Source organism: Balaenoptera acutorostrata, chromosome 9 (assembly GCF_949987535.1).
Source record: "Balaenoptera acutorostrata chromosome 9, mBalAcu1.1, whole genome shotgun sequence".
In the NCBI taxonomy this organism is placed as follows: domain Eukaryota; kingdom Metazoa; phylum Chordata; class Mammalia; order Artiodactyla; family Balaenopteridae; genus Balaenoptera; species Balaenoptera acutorostrata.
The window spans coordinates 77,556,764-77,575,006 of NC_080072.1; positions in this window are offsets into that span (position 1 = coordinate 77,556,764).

Genomic DNA, 18,243 nt, shown 5'->3' on the forward strand with positions numbered 1-18,243 from the left:
TTCCATGGCATATATGTGCCACATCTTCTTTATCCAGTCATCTGTCGATGGGCATTTAGGTTGCTTCCATGTCCTGGTTATTGTAAATAGCACAGCAATGAACATTAGGGTGTGTGTGTCTTTTTGAATTATGGGTTTCTCTGGGTATATGCCCAGTAGTGGGATTGCTGGGTCATATGGTAATTCTATTTTTAGTTTCTTAAGGAACCTCCATACTGTTCTCCCTAGTGGCTGTATCAATTTACATTCCAACCAACAGTGCAAGATGGTTCCCTTTTCTCCACACCCTGTCCAGCATTTGTTGTTTGTAGGTTTTCTGATGATGCCCATTCTAACTGGGGTGAGGTGATACCTCATTGTAGTTTTGATTTGCATTTCTCTAATAATCAGTGATGTTGAGCAGCTTTTAATATGCTTCTTGGTCATCTCTATGTCCTCTTTGGAGAAATTTCTCTTTAGGTCTTCTGCTCATTTTTTGATTGGGTAGTTTGTTTTTTTGATATTGAGTTACATGAGCTGTTTATATATTTAGGAGATTAATCCTTTGGCCCCTGATTCATTGGCAAATATTTTTTTCCCATTCTGAGGGTTGTCTTGTTTGTAATTTCCTTTGTTTTGCAAAAGCTTTTAAGTTTCATTAGATCCGATTTGTTTATTTTTGTTTTTATTTCCATTACTCTAGGAGGTGGATCAAAAAAGATCTTGCGGTGATTTATGTCAAAGAGTGTTCTTCCTATGTTTTCCTCTAAGATTTTTATAGTGTCCAGTCTTACATTTAGAACTCGAATCCGTTTTGAGTTTATTTTTGTGTATGGTGTTAGGGAGTGTTCTAATTTCATTCTTTTACATGTAGCTATCCAGTTTTCCCAGCACTACTTATTTTATTTTTTTTTTTTTTAAGGATTTTCTTATTTATTTATTTATTTATTTATTATTTATTTATTTTTGGCTGTGTTGGGTCTTCGGTTCGTGCGAGGGCCTTCTCCAGTCGCGGCAAGCGGGGGCCACTCTTCATCGCGGTGCGGGGACCGCTCTTCATCGCGGTGCGCGGGCCTTTCTCCATCGCGGCCCCTCCCGTCGCGGGGCACAGGCTCCAGACGCGCAGGCTCAGCAACTGTGGCTCACGGGCCCAGCTGCTCCGTGGCATGTGGGATCTTCCCAGACCAGGGCTCGAACCCGTGTCCCCTGCATTAGCAGGCAGACTCTCAACCACTGCGCCACCAGGGAAGCCCCCAGCACTACTTATTGAAGAGACGTCTTTTCTCCACTGTATATCCTTGCCTCCTTTGTCATAGATTAGTTGACCATAGGTGCGTGGGTTTATCTCTGGGCTTTCTATCCTCTTCCATTGATCTATAATTCTGTTTTTGTGCCAGTACCATATTGTCTTGATTACTGTAGCTTTGTAGTATAGTCTGAAGACAGGGAGTCTGATTCCTCCAGCTCCATTTTTTTCCCTCAAGACTGCTTTGGCTATTCGGGGTCTTTTGTGTTTCCATAGAAATTTTAAGATTTTTTGTTCTAGTTCTGTAAAAAATGTTACTGGTAATTTGATAGGGATTGCAATGAATCTGTAGATTGCTTTGGGTCATATAGTCATTTTCACAATATTGATTTTTCCAATCCAAGAAGAAGGAATATCTCTTCACCTGTTGGGATCATCTTTAATTTCTTTCAACAGTGTCTTATAGTTTTCTGCATAAAGGTCTCTTGTCTCCCTAATTAGGTTTATTCCTAGGTGTTTTATTCTTTTTGTTGCAATGGTAAATGGGAGTGTTTCCATAATTTCTCTTTCAGATTTTTCATCATTAGTGTATAGGAATGCAAGAGATTTCTGGGCATTAATTTTGTATCCTGCAACTTTATCAAATTCATTGATTAGCTCTAGTAGTTTTCTGGTGGCATCCTTAGCGTTCTCTATGTATAGTATCATGTCATCTGCAAACAATGAGAGTTTTACTTCTTTTACAATTTTTATTCCTTTTATTTCTTTTTCTTCTGATTGCCATGGCTAGGACTTCCAAAACTATGTTGAATAATAGTGGCAAGAGTGGACATCCTTGTCTTGTTCCTGATCTTAGAGGATATGCTTTCAGTTTTTCACCACTGAGAATGATGTAGCCTGTGGGTTTGTCATATATAGCCTTTATTATGTTGAGGTAGGTTCCCTCTGTGCCCACTTTCTGGAGAGTTTTTATCGTAAATGGGTGTTGAATTTTGTCAAAACCTTTCTCTGCATCTATTGAGATGATCATATAGTTTTTCTTCTTCAAATTGTTAATATGGTGTATCACATTGATTAATTTGCATATATTGAACAGTCCTTACATCCCTGAGATAAATCCCACTTGATCATGGTATATGATCCTTTTAATGTGTTGTTGGATTCTGTTTGCTAGTATTTTGTTGAGGATTTTTGTATCTATATTCATCAGTGATATTGGTCTGTATCTTTCGATTTTTGTAGTATCTTTGTCTAGTTTTGGTATCAGGGTGATGGTGGCCTCGTAAAATGAGTTTGGGAGTGTTCTTTCCTTTGCAAATTTTTGGAAGAGTTTGAGAAGATGAGTGTTACCTCTTCTCAAAATGTTTGATAGAATTCACCTGTGAAGCCATCTGGTCCTGGACTTTTGTTTGTTGGAAGAATTTTAATCACAGTTTCAATTTCATTACTTGTGATTGGTCTGTTCATATTTTCTATGTCTTCCTGGTTCAGTCACGGAAGGTTGTGCTTCTCTAAGAATTTTTCCATTTCTTCCAGGTTGTTCATTTTATTGGCATAGAGTTGTTTGTAGTAGTCTCTTATTATGCTTTGTATTTCTGCAGTGTCAGTTGTGATTTCTCCTTTTTCATTTCTAATTTTATTGATTTGAGTCCTCTCCCTCTTTTTCTTGAGGAGTCTGGCAAATGGTTTATCTATTTTGTTTATCTTCTCAAAGAACCAGCTTTTAGTTTTATTGATCTTTGCTATTGTTTTCTTTGTTTCTATTTCCTTTATTTCTGCTCTGATCTTTATGATTTCTTTCCTTCTGCTAACTTCGGGTTTTGTTTGTTCTTCTTTCTCTAGTTCCTTTAGGTGTAACGTTAAATTGTTTATTTGAGATGTTTCTTGTTTCTTGAGGTAGGCTTGTATAGCTATAAACTTCCCTCTTAGAACTGCTTTTGCTGCATCCCATAGGTTTTAGATCATCGTGTTTTCATTGTCATTTGTCTCTAGGTATTTATTGAGTTCCTCTTTGAGTTTTTCAGTGATCTCTTAGTTATTTAGTAACGTTTTGTTTAGCCTCCATGTATTTCTGCTTTTTATGTTTTTTTCCCTGTAATTGATGATCTAATCTCAAAGTGTTGTGGTCAGAAAAGATGCTTGATGTACTGAGGCTTGATTTGTGACCCAAGATGTGATCTATCCTGGAGAATGTTCCGTATGCACTTGAGAAGAAAGTGTAATCTGCTGTTCCCAGATGGAATGTCCTATAAATATCAACTAAATCTTCTGTTCTATTGTGTCTTTTAAAGCTTGTGTTTCCTTATTAATATTCTGTATGGATGATCTGTCCACTGCTGTAAGTGAGGTGTTAAAGTCCCCCACTGTTATTGTGTTACTGTTGATTTCCTATTTTAGAGCTGTTAGCAGTTGCCTTTATATTGAGATGCTCATATGTTGGGTGCATATATGTTTATAATTGTTATATCTTCTGGTTGGATTGATCCTTTGATCATTATGTAGTGTCCTTCCTTGTCTCTTGTAACATTCTTTATTTTAAAGTCTATTTTATCTGATATGAGTATTGCTATTCCAGCTTTCTGTTGATTTCCATTTGCATGGAATATCTTTTTTCATCCCCTCACTTTCAGTCTGAATGTGTCCCCAGGTCTGAAGTGGGTCTCCTGTAGACAGCATATATATGGGGCTTGTTTTTGTATCCATTCTGCAAACCTGTGTCTTTTGGTTGGAGCATTTAATCCATTCACGTTTAAGGTAATTGTCGATATGTATGTTCCTATTACCATTTTCTTAACTGTTTTGGGTTTGTTTTTGTAGGTCCTTTTCTTCTCTTGTGTTTCCCACTTAGAGAAGTTCCTTTAGCATTTGTTGTAGGGCTGGTTTAGTGGTGCTGAATTCTCTTAGCTTTTGCTTGTCTGTAAAGCTTTTGATTTCTCCCTCGAATCTGAATGAGATCCTTGCCGGGTAGAGTAATCTTGGTTGTAGGCTCTTCCCTTTCATCACTTTAAGTATATCATGCCACTCCCTTCTGGCTTGTAGAGCTTCTGCTGAGAAATTGCTGTTAACCATTGGGAGTTCCCTTGTATGTTATTTGTCATTTTTCCCTTGCTGCTTTCAGTAATTTTTCTTTGCCTTTAATTTTTGCCAGTTTGATTACTATGTGTTGCAGCAAGTTTCTCCTTGGGTTTATCCTGTATGGGACTCTCCGCACTTCCTGTACTTAGGTGGCTGTTTCCTTTCCCATGTTAGGAAGTTTTCGAGTATAATCTTTTCAAATATTTTCTCGGGTCCTTTCTCTCTCTCTTCTCCTTCTGGGACCCCTATAATGTGAATGTTGTTGCGTTTAAGAGTGTCCCAGAAGTCTCTTAAGCTGTCTTCATTTCTTTTCATTCCTTTTTCTTTATTCTGTTCAGCAGCAGTGAATTCCACCATTCTGTCTTCCAGGTCACTTATATGTTCTTCTGCCTCAGTTATTCTACTACTGATTCCTTCTAGTGTATTTTTCATTTCAGTTATTGTGTTGTTCATCTCTGTTTGTTTGTTCTTTAATTCTTCTAGATCTTTGTTAAACATTTCTTGCATCTTCTCGATCTTTGCCTCCATTCTTTTTCTGAGGTCCTGGATCATCTTCACTATCATTATTCTGAATTCTTTTTCTGGAAGTTTGCCTATCTCCACATCATTTAGTTGTTTTTCTGGGGTTTTATCTTTTTCCTTCATCTGGTACATAGCCCTCTGCCTTTTCATCTTGTCTATCTTTCTGTTAATGTGGTTTTAATTTCACAAGCTGCAGGATTGTAGTCAATAACATTTTATGTACTAAGAATCTATGCTCATACTACCCAGAAGGATGAATGCCATCTAATAAATCTATTTAAATTTATCCTGAAAATATTGGTCCTACATTAGTAGGGCATTTTATGCATATTAAATACATTGGTCATATGTGTTATGAATGAATTTTTTTTAAGATTTTAAAAAATTAATTTATTTTATTTATTTATTTTTTTCTGTGTTGGGTCTTATTTGCTGCGTGCGGCTTTCTCTAGTTGCCACAAGAGGGGTCTACTCTTTGTTTTGGTGCACAGGCTTCTCATTGTGTTGGCTTCTCTTGTTGCAGAGCACATGATCTAGGCACGTGGGCTTCAGTAGTTGCAGCATGTGGGCTCAGTAGTCGTGGCTGACAGGCTCTAGTTCACAGGCTCAGTAGTTGTGGCACATGGGCTTAGTTGCTTTGCGGCATGTGGGATCTTCCCGGACCAGGGATCAAACTTGTGTCCCCTGCATTGGCAGGCAGATTCTTAACCACTGTGCCACCAGGGAAGCCTCATGAATGAATTTTTTAGCAGTAGTGCAATGCTTCAGACACTCTAGAAATGACACATCAAAAGCGGTCTTATGAAAGCAAAGGATGCTCATCAAATAATGCCCCAGTTATTTTCTCTTTAAATGCGAAGTAATTTGTGAAATTAGAGAACATATTAACTTCTCATCTGTCTTACTCTGAGTCAAATTTTATGGCATGTTCCTCTTTGGGAGTAACAAGTGTTCTCTGGTTATCCTGAAAAGGACATAAATTTTTTATTTTTATTGCAGATTTAGAATATTCTTTCCATCTCCAGACCTGAAATATGTAGACTTAAAAAATTATGTTCTTAGAATTAAAGGAATGCTTTTATGGTTAAAAGATATTGTTCATTACCACACTCAGCTGTTCATTTTGGCCTGATTTGGAAAGTTTTTAGATGAAGACCAGCTAACTGTGTTAAACAGTCTCCACTCCTCCCTACTACCACAATGGTGTGCTGGCAGTTTCCCTTCATTGCACTCTGAATGTTGGTATTGCTGTCATGAGACATTAAGGATTCGTGGATTCTCAGGAATTCCTTCAGAATCCCTTCTTTCTTCATGTAATGTCTGTTCTATTTTTCTCTAAGTTTCTCTATGTGTAAGAAGATCACAGATGCCCTAGATCCCACATGAAAAATATTTATCTGTAACTGAAAACATTGCCAAAGTAAGATGAGCTTCTATAATTTTATGGATATTCAATATTAGAATTATTGAAATTATTATCAAGCTTTACATAATAGCCACACACTTAAGGAAAAAACTTAAGAAAAATACTTCCAAATACCATGTCTATTTAATTAGCAATAAAATAATTTAGAACATTTAAGGATAACTAGGTTTAAAAAATAATTCTCACGTATGATAACTAAATCCACAAAATATGAGGAAATTTTAATGACATAGGATATTTAGAAGGAATATATAAAAGGGTGTTTTCAAAAAATATGTTAAAATTGTCTTAATGCTATGGATGGAAGATGTTGTCAAAAACATTTCAGTCACAGACATGTACAAGTTATTTGTAATTCTTACTTGATCAGGAAGACTTTAGGTGTGCCAATCAACAAGTAAGTTAAAGTATGTGAACTGTCTACTTATATATACCATAGTGTTTGAAAGAGTTTTGATAAAATGAAGGAAGTACATAATCACAATGCCTCCTAGTTTTGTTTTGTTTTTTAATCTTTTAAAAAAGTATACAATTTTAGAATGACAGAAACAGTTTTCTTCAAGCTGTTTTGTTTGTTAACTGAATATAAATTCAAGAAGTGTAGAAGGTCAGATATTATACTTTATATCAGAGTTCTCAAAGTTAAAATTATAATCCACTTGCCCTATGATTATACAGCCAGAATTTTAGAGAGTCAGTTGTGGAGCTCATCTGTTACAAATATCTTTCCATCAGACATAGAAAGGATATCAGAGAAAACAAATGAGATGATGTGTGTTAATGTGTTTTACCTTAAACATGTGTTAAGTACATATACTATTCTTGGTAGTAACAGGGCTATGAAAAAATTATTACAAATCTGAGTATCCTGATTCCTTATTAAGTTTCTTTTTTCATGCTACCATGCAACTATCATAAAAAAAAAACTTGATAGGACATATAATTTTCAGAAAATTCAGGCACTTATAGTGATGTTCTTAGTTCAGCATGTGTAAAGAAAATAATATTTAAAACTATTTTATATTTTCATATTCAGTCTATCATTTTGATCTATATCATCCCAACCATTGAATTCATAAAGAAGATTGTTTTCTTTGTATTTTAAATCTGATTTTCTGAAATCATAACAGTCATTATCTCAAAATCCAAGCTTTATTTTTTTAAAAAAAATGTTTTCCAAATTTCCCAAATCCACATTTTAATATGAAGAACCAGATCTAAAATTCTTAAACTTATAACTTCACAATTTTTAGCAGAGTTATATAATTTAGTAAAATTGCCAAACAGCAGGAAGGGCTCTTCTCTTTGCAACAAGGTGCGGGAAAACCAGAATGCGGGGCAGGAGAAGGAGTGCAAGAGAGAAAGCACAACCAGAAGTAGATTTGAAGATTCTGACTTGTCCCTTGATACAAAAATAGTTAAATAGTAGATTGAGGTTCAGTAAACACCTAGGACAGAGGTGTTTACCCTTTACCATAACGACTTTGCTGAAAAAAACTGAAAGATCCTACAGGAAATCTTTAGATTGCTTGCAGCATCGGAAGTGTATGATGATGCTCAGGAAGAACATTCAGAAATTCTTGCATATTATGTATAAATTCATTATTTTGAAAAACTGAAAAATAAGGGGAAAGAGTGAAGCATTTATCCTGTGGTGCCTATGTAAGCGTTACTAATGAGTATAAAATAGTAGATCAGGAAAAGTTTCTTTTGTAGAAATATTTCGTCCTTTTTTCTATGCTTTGTTCTCCTGGTTCTACTCTCTGTATCATATTTTCTTTTTCATGAAGGGTAACAATCACATGTTGACATCTGAAGGGTTTTATTGATTTGCTTCCTGCAAACAGACTTTTTAGGGTTGAAATAAGCTCTTCACTTTGTACTCAATGTCCAAGATGACAGTATTTCCAATATAATTTGCTTAGAATATTTTGGGTGTCCTCTAAATCATTTTAGGTTTTACTAAATTTAACAAAAGGTTTTACACCATGTATCTCTTCCATTCCCATTCCTATATATCATAAGCTGTGTTAATAATGGGTAACATTATCTCAGTATATAAGTTACAAGATATCAAAGAGGGATGTGATTGACTGAGAAGAGAAAAGAATCACTCAAAGATGAAAAAATGATATTTAGGTCCTTCTTTTTCACCTGGGGAAAGGGCTAGTATTTTTTCACCTGTACAAGGTGATACTTGCTTCAGGTAATGTGGACACATGGTTTTCTATTTTCCTTCTTTGGAATTTAAATATGGTTAAAGAAATTATGTATATATTTCCAGGTTCACAGAGGCAGATGGTGGTGATGTTGTAACATTCCTTAGCTGAATTCAAACTAAATGTTCCAGCATTTCTTGGTAATGCTCAGATTAGGTTAGCCACAAATAAAATATATGATATGTGTATAAATTCTTTTTCAAATTTTTTTCCCATTTAGGTTATTATAGAATATTGAGCAGAATTCCCTGTGCTATACAGTAAGTCCTCATTGGTCATCTATTTTAAATATAGCAATCCCAAACTGCTAATCTATCCCTCCTGTCTGCCCTTCCTCCCAGTAACCATAAGTTCATTCTCTAAGTCTGTGAGTGTATTTCTATTTTGTAAATGAGTTCATTTGTCTCATTTTTTTTTTAGATTCCACATATAAGCGATATCATATGATATTTTTCTTTCTCTGTCTGACTTACTTTACTTAGTATGATAATCTCCAGGTCCATCCATGTTGATGCAAATGGCATTATTTCATTCTTTTTAATGGCTGAGTAATAGTCCATTGTATATATTTACCACATGTTCTTTATCCATTCCTCTGTTGATGGACATTCAGGTTGCTTCCATGTCTTGGCTATTGTAAACAGCACTGCAATGAATATTGGGGATAAAGAAGATATGTACCACATCTTCTTTATCCATTCCTCTGTTGATGGGCATTCAGGTTGCTTCCATGTCTTGGTTATTGTAAACAGCACTGCAATGAACAGTGGGGTACCTGTAACCTTTCAAACCATGTTTTTCTCCAGATATATACCCAAGAGTGGGATTGCTGGATCACATGGTATAGAGCCATACCACCCTGAACACACCCGCTCTTGTGTGCCAGGTTTATGTGTAGTTCAGTAGGAAAGAATACTAGCTTCCTCTACAGTTCACCTATGTCACCAAGGTTGGCGGCAATGAGACTCTGGCATACGTCCAACTTACCCTCACTCTCTCCTTCTCTACACCAAACTTTTCTTCTTAATCCTTGGTCCTGCTGACCTATGGCAATTACAGACTTATCACCTGATACACAGGTAGCATATTTTCACATATTTCTGTACCAGGGTCCACAAATATCTGAGGTCAAATTCTTACCATTAACTCCTTTTATCACTATCCTTATTAGGGGTTCTACTTTCCAAGTAAAAGTCAACATGATAGAGCAGGTCAGTACTGAAGTTTAATTACTCAAAATATTTCAAGATCGTTTTTGGATATATAAATGCTATGCAGTTGTTATGAACAAATAAAATGCTCTTATTTCTCCAGATATAGGGATACAAATTGGGTCCTTTTACTACACTAGTAAAAGGTAGCTCTGAGTCACTTGCACTCTGTTGTCTCTTCTGTTTCAAGAGCAATGATTTGAACCAATGACTGAAATGAATTAAAGCATATGATTTGGTCACTTCCTACTTAAAATAATATCTCATGCATTCTCAGTTACCTTCAAAATGAAGTCTAAATGATAAACCAAAAAGCCTCATCACTCGTCAGTACCCTCCAGCTATGTATATTCAGACTTACCCAAACTATCTACTTCCCTTTTTTCAGAACCACCATGTTTGTTAAGGCACATTGTCCTTACACATGTTTTTCCTCTTACTGAAATCTTCCTGATTGGCCTTTTCATAGCTAATAACTTTTAATATTTTAAGAATAATATTATGAAACTTAATTATCTCTGTTAAATTCTCTTCCTTCTTTCCATACTGTTACATATACTCTAAAGTAGTATTTATTGCTTGCATCTCACTTCTTCGTCTTCTTAATTATACTCTGATTGCTAAATGAAGGAATAGATGGAGAAATTTATGTAGAATTAACTATAAATATGAAATATTAATTATCAGCACAACTTTGGCAACTTAGATACCATAACGTATATGGTCAGAGACCCTGGTGTTCATTTGCTGCCTTCCTATAAAAGGTAACACTCTAACTATAGCAACAGAGCCTTGTATGGTTTCTCCCTAATGCTTAGAGCTTTGTAGGCATTCAGAAAATATAAAAAACAGAAGACAATTTTAACATCAACAATGAAAATGGACAGCCAGACAATAAACTTCTGTAGCACTACAAAATGAAACTAAGGAAAGTAAAATGTTGTTTAGGACATGAAAAATAACACTTTTCTTTATTATCTGAAATGGGTTTGGAGAGCTGTTGATATTTGGGTTTTGGTAAAATAGAAAGGTAGAGAAAGACATTAAAGACAAGGAGAAACCAGGAAATGTTTTGCTGCAAATATTTAAAAATCATTATGTGCAATTCTCTTCCTAATGCCTGGTATTAGACATTGTGATTTTGAGTTTGCTACTGAGAATGAGTCTATAAGTAAACACATAATATGGATTTTTTCCTCACAGAGCTACACATTTGGGAAGGTACAGTTGTAATTCCACGTGCACCTTTGGTCATGAAATGGTTTTATTTTCTCAGATATATACCATCAGCATCACCAAAATAGAAACAAATGCAGCCTAATAAAGCAGTTGTTTGTGGAGGATTCAGAGAACTTATAGCCTAATTTTCCATACCCATTATTAGCTACATAAGTTATGAGTATAGTGACTAAAAAAGTAATCACCTAATAATTACATTTAGTATGAATGATAGAATACGTAAGAGTTTTGCTTATTCTACTTAAGACATTCCTGTGCTGGCAATTTTCTACTCATGTTAAGACTACATTTACAAGTATATAGAAATGAATATATTTTGAGGATATTGGAAAGCCTTCAAACCCCCAAGTATTTTATCATATGCTCACTGATGGATGATATTTAAAACTTCTGCACAAATTAATATTTCTTAATTTAATGCATGAAAATACATGGTAATATCCGTATCATAGCTGATGAACTGGTAACATAGCAAACCATTCTGGATCTGTTTGCTATTTTAAAAAATACAGATAAACCTACCATCTACCTGATAAAATTTTTTGTGAGGAGTAAACAACATAAAGTGTATGAAGTGCTAGGCAACTCCACATAATAATATATTTTAGCTACTATATCCACTTCTGTGTCTAAATATTCACCATCAGATTATCCTGGAAAATAAGTTTGAATGGGAGTGCAAGAAAGTGAAAATTGAGGAACTTTCAAATCATAGGAAATGGTGACATGAGTAGAGAATTACGTTAAAGTATGATAAATAAAGCCTAATACCAGAGACAAAGTATGAAGTATGCGAACATCAGATTTGGCTTGGGACTGCCAGGACCCAAGATCATTTTAGCTCATTTCACAGTGTTATATTCCAATGAGTTTATTGAGCTCTTAGATGTTCAATTTTTCATCTTATAAAATGGAATAATAATATATATTTAATTAACTGATATGTCATGTCCCAAAGCCCCCATCCTAAATCACATTTCATTGGCTTGCTTTCATAATGATGGTAAAATTCTTATCAAAGAATCAGGGTCATAACTAAAGAAAAAATAATAATAGATAAATTGTAATGTATTTAAGCTTTATTTTCATCCTTTTGCTAAGAAAGGATATGCTGAAAGTATCTTGTAAGTTTCAGGCAGAAATTGTGATTGGCAAGTTCTTTATATCTCTAGCTTTTAACACAGTGACTGGCACGTGGATTGGAGTCTATAAGTATTGAATGATTTAATGAATAAATAAATAAAAGTGGTATTAAAGAACTTCATTTTTTTAAAAAGATCAGACTCAGTACCTCTAAAATATAAGGAAAAGATAAAATAAATGATTTTCAGTAAAGATTTAATGAAGTAGGATAACGAATTCTGAAATTCTATTTAGCAAAAATATCCCATTTCAGCAACATTCCGTATCTGTTTATGACCAGATGCTCTTTATTTACTTAAGGAGCTGTTTCCCCAACCTTATACGTTGCGTCCTAGATTCTGAAAAATCAATTTTTAAAAATCTAACGTTTGCAAGGAAGCACTCAAGCTGTTTTTAGGAGTTAGCACATTTGTCTATAGCCAGGGGAAGCTAATTGCGACTAGACCCACAACATTTATGGATTGATGACTCTATTCTGAACAGAATGTCAAGAATGTGGTTATGTCCTACCTAGAAAATGAAACTGAAAAGAACATTTGATTAGGCTGGTAGAATTCTAAAGTAAATCTGGAAATAAATGTATATAAGTTTTACTGTGCCCACTTTAGCGGGAAGTGGCTATTCTGTTTGGTCCAAAGTTCTGAAATGCTCTTTACAGCACATGCTTTCGAAGACATGACATTTGGGTAGGCAGGATATAATCAATCCATTGACAGGCAAATGCAAATTTTTTTCTTTTTTTTTTTTTGTTTCACGGGTTTTTAAAAGTAATTGATTTTTTTCACACACACACACACTGTATTTTATTTTTACAAGAGATAAATAGACTGACACCAAGCATTGTACATGGATAACCACAACAAAAGCAACAATGATTGCCATTACCAAACATGAAACACACTCATACTATGTCATAATATTGACATTCAGTCCAGTAATCCTCCACTGTAACAGCTCCTTTACTTTGCAGTGAAAATTGATTTGTATATTCTTTGCCTCTGAGTCCTTGTGGGATTTTTTTTTTTAATTCAGACAGAAAGTCACAAAAATTATACTCATCCTCATCAGTTCACTCAGTCCCATATAATTAATTTTTTTTTCATCTTGATCTTTTGTTAGCACTTTTATGAGTTCATCAGTTTTTCATTAGAGTTCTGAAAATGCTTATTCATTCAGTTCAGCAGTACAGTCAGTTACCAGAAACCTGTACTTGTCAGAATCTTTTCCATGACTTTCTTGAAGATGAAACCCTTTTATAGGAACATATTTGCAAAATCATCAGAGTACACCCAGAACTGTCTGTAAATGACAAAAGACTTAAAAATGACCACGGTTAAAGATTTGATGAAAGTTCATAATAATTCAGTTGACAAGAAAACTAGTTATTTCTGAGATATACATTTTAAAGTAATAACTAGGATTGTTACTTATAACATTATACCAGAACATATAAGATTTTTAGAAATTTCATGTAATGTCTGAAACATTTATATTAACATATTTCCATACAAATTGCCCAATGAAAGTTTAGTATTAGTTGTTTTGTTTGTTTTATTTATACTGCAGGTTCTTATTAGGCATCAGTTTTATACACATCAGTGTATACATGTCAATCCCAATCGCCCAATTCAGCACACCACCATCCCCACCTCACCACAGTTTTCCCCCCTTGGTGTCCATATGTCCATTCTCTACATCTGAGTCTCAACTTCTGCCCTGCAAACTGGCTCATCTGTACCATTTTTCTAGGTTCCACATACATGCATTAATATACGATATTTGTTTTTCTCTTTCTGACTTACTTCACTCTGTATGACAGTCTCTAGATCCATCCACGTCTCAACAAATGACTCAATTTCGTTCCTTTTTATGGCTGAGTAATATTCCATTGTATATATGTACCACAACTTCTTTATCCATTCGTCTGTTGATGGGCATTTAGGTTGCTTCCATGACCTGGCTATTGTAAATAGTGCTGCAATGAACATTCGGGTGCATGTGTCTTTTTGAATTACGGTTTTCTCTGGGTATATGCCCAGTAGTGGGATTGCTGGGTCATATGGTAATTCTATTTTTAGTTTTTTAAGGAACCTCCATATTGTTCTCCATAGTGACTGTATCAATTTACATTCCCACCAACAGTGCAAGAGGTCTCCCTTTTCTCCACACCCTTTCTAGCATTTGTTGTTTGTAGATTTTCTGATGATGCCCATTCTAACAGGAGTGAGGTGATACCTCATTGTAGTTTTGATTTGCATTTCTCTAATAATTAGTGATGTTGAGCATCTTTTCATGTGCTTCGTGGCCGTCTGTATGTCTTCTTTGGAGAAATGTCTATTTAGGTCTTCTGCCCATTTTTGGATTGGGGTGTTTGTTTCTTTAATATTGAGCTGAATGAGCTGTTTATATATTTTGGAGATTAATCCTTTGTCCGTTGATTCATTTGCAAATATTTTCTCCCATTCTGAGGGTTGTCTTTTCGTCTTGTTTATGGTTTCCGTTGCTGTGCAAAAGCTTTGAAGTTTCATTAGGTCCCACTTGTTTATTTTTGTTTTTATTTCCATTACTCTAGGAGGTGGATCAAAAAAGATCTTGCTGTGATTTATGTCAAAGAGTGTTCTTCCTATGTTTTCCTCTAAGAGTTTTATAGTGTCCAGTCTTGTATTTAGGTCTCTAATCCATTTTGAGTTTATTTTTGTGTATGGTGTTAAGGAGTATTCTAATTTCATTCTTTTACATGTAGCTGTCCAGTTTTCCCAGCACCACTTACTGAAGAGACTGTCTTTTCTCCATTGTATATCTTTGCCTCCTTTGTCATAGATTGGTTGACCATAGGTGCGTGGGTTAATCTCTTGGCTTTCTACCTTGTTCCATTGATCTATGTTTCTGTTTTTGTGCCAGTACCATATTGTCTTGATTACTGTAGCTTTGTAGTATAGTCTGAAGTCAGGGAGTCTGATTCCTCCAGCTCCATTTTTTTGCCTCAAGACTGCTTTGGCTATTCGGGGTCTTTTGTGTCTCCATACAAATGTTAAGATGATTTGTTCTAGCTCCGTAAAAAATGCCATTGGTAATTTGATAGGGATTGCATTGAATCTGTAGATTGCTTTGGGTAGTATACTCATTTTCACAATGTTGATTCTTCCAATCCAAGAACATGGTATATCTCTCCATCTGTTGGTATCATCTTTAATTTCTTTCATCAGTGTCTTATAGTTTTCTGCATACAGGTCTTTTGTCTCCCTAGGTAGGTTTATTCCTAGGTATTTTATTCTTTTTGTTGCAATGGTAAATGGGAGTGTTTCCATAATTTCTCTTTCAGATTTTTCATCATTAGTGTATAGGAATGCAAGAGATTTCTGTGCATTAATTTTGTATCCTGCAACTTTACCATATTCATTAATTAGCTCTAGCAGTTTTCTGGTGGCAGTTTTAGGATTCTCTATGTATAGTACCATGTCATCCACAAACAGTGACAGTTTTACTTCTTCTTTTCCAATTCGTATTCCTTTTATTTCTTTTTCTTCTCTGATTGCCATGGCTAGGACTTCCAGAACTATGTTGAATAATAATGGAGAGAGTGGACATCCTTGTCTTGTTCCTGATCTTAGAGGAAATGCTTTCAGTTTTTCACCATTGAGAATGATGTTTGCTGTGGGTTTGTCATATATGGCCTTTATTATGTTGAGGTAGGTTCCCTCTATGCCCACTTTCTGGAGAGTTTTTATCATAAATGGGTGTTGAATTTTGTCAAAAGCTTTTTCTGCATCTATTGAGATGATCATATGGTTTTTATTCTTCAATTTGTTAATATGGTGTATCACATTGATTGATTTGCGTATATTGAAGAATCCTTGCATCCCTGGGATAAATCCCACTTGATCGTGGTGTATGATCCTTTTAATGTGTTGTTGGATTCTGTTTGCTAGTATTTTGTTGAGGATTTTTGCATCTATATTCATCAGTGATATTGGTCTGTAATTTTCTTTTTTTGTAGTGTCTTTGTCTGGTTTTGGTATCAGGGTGATGGTGGCTTCATAGAATGAGTTTGGGAGTGTTCCTTCCTCTGCAATTTTTTGGAAGAGTTTGAGAAGGATGGGTGTTAGCTCTTCTCTAAATGTTTGATAGAATTCACCTGTGAAGCCATCTGGTCCTGGACTTTTGTTTGTTGGAAGATTTTTAATCACAGTTTCAATTTCATTACTTGTGATTGGTCTGTTGATATTTTCTGTTTCTTCCTGGTTCAGTCTTGGAAGGTTATACCTTTCTAAGAATTTGTCCATTTCTTCCAGGTTGTCCATTTTATTGGCATAGAGTTGCTTGTAGTAGTCTCTTAGGATGCTTTGTATTTCTGCGGTGTCTGTTGTAACTTCTCCTTTTTCATTTCTGATTTTATTGATTTGAGTCCTCTCCCTCTTTTTCTTGATGAATCTGGCTAATGACTTATCAATTTTGTTTATCTTCTCAAAGAACCAACTTTTAGTTTTATTGAGCTTTGCTATTGTTTTTTTTGTTTCAATTTCATTTATTTCTGCTCTGATCTTTATGATTTCTTTCCTTCTGCTAACTTTGGGTTTTGTTTGTTCTTCTTTCTCTAGTTTTTTTAGGTGTAAGGTTACATTGTTTACTTGAGATTTTTCTTGTTTCTTTAGGTAGGCTTGTATAGCTATAAACTTCCCTCGTAGAACTGCTTTTGCTGCATCCCATAGGTTTTGGGTCGTCGTGTTTTCATTGTCATTTGTCTCTAGGTATTTTTTGATTTCCTGTTTGATTTCTTCAGTGATCTCTTGGTTATTTAGTAACGTATTGTTTAGCCTCCATGTGTTTGTCTTTTTTACGTTTTTTCCCTGTAATTCATTTCTAACCTCATAGCGTTGTGGTCAGAAAAGATGCTTGATATGATTTCAATTTTCTTAAATTTACTGAGGCTTGATTTGTGACCCAAGATGTGATCTATCCTGGAGAATGTTCCGTGCGCACTTGAGAAGAACATGTAATCTGCCGTTTTTGGATGGAATGTCCTATATATATCAATTAAATCTATCTGGTCTATTGTGTCATTTAAAGCTTCTGTTTCCTTATTTATTTTCATTTTGGATGATCTGTCCATTGGTGTAAGTGAGGTGTTAAAGTCCCCCACTATTATTGTGTTATTGTCAATTTCCTCTTTTATAGCTGTTAGCAGTTGCCTTATGTATTGATGTGTTCCTATGTTGGGTGCATATATATTTATAATTGTTATATCTTCTTCTTGGATTGATCCCTGGATCATTATGTAGTGTCCTTCCTTGTCTCTTGTAACATTCTTTATTTTAAAGTCTATTTTATCTGATATGAGTATAGCTACTCCAGCTTTCTTTTGATTTCCATTTGCATGGAATATCTTTTTCCATCCCCTCACTTTCAGTCTGTAAGTGTCCCTACGTCTAAAGTGGGTCTCTTGTAGACAGCATATATATGGGTCTTGTTTTTGTATCCATTCAGCCAGTCTATGTCTTTCGGTTGGGGCATTTAATCCATTCACGTTTAAGGTAATTATCGATATGTATGTTCCTATGACCATTTTCTTAATTGTTCTGGGTTTGTTTTTGTAGGTCCTTTTCTTCTCTTGTGTTTCCCACTTAGAGAAGTTCCTTTAGCATTTGTTGTAGAGCTGGTTTGGTGGTGCTGAATTCTCTTAGCTTTCGCTTGTCTGTAAAGCTTTTGATTTCTCCATCAAATCTAAATGAGATCCTTGCCGGGTAGATTAATCTTGGTTGTAGGTTCTTCCCTTTCATCACTTTAAGTATATCATGCCACTCCCTTCTGGCTTGCAGAGTTTCTGCTGAGAAATCAGCTGTTAACCTTATGGGAGTTCCCTTGTATGTTATTTGTCGTTTTTCCCTTGCTGCTTTCAATAATTTTTCTTTGTCTTTAATTTTTGCCACTTTGATTACTATGTGTCTCGGCGTGTTTCTCCTTGGGTTTATTCTGTATGGGACTCTCTGCGCTTCCTGGACTTGGGTGGCTATTTCCTTTCCCATGTTAGGGAAGTTTTCGACTATAATCTCTTCAAATATTTTCTCTGGTCCTTTCTCTCTCTCTTCTCCTTCTGGGACCCCTATAATGCGAATGTTGTTGTGTTTAATGTTGTCCCAGAGGTCTCTTAGGCTGTCTTCATTTCTTTTCGTTCTTTTTTCTTTA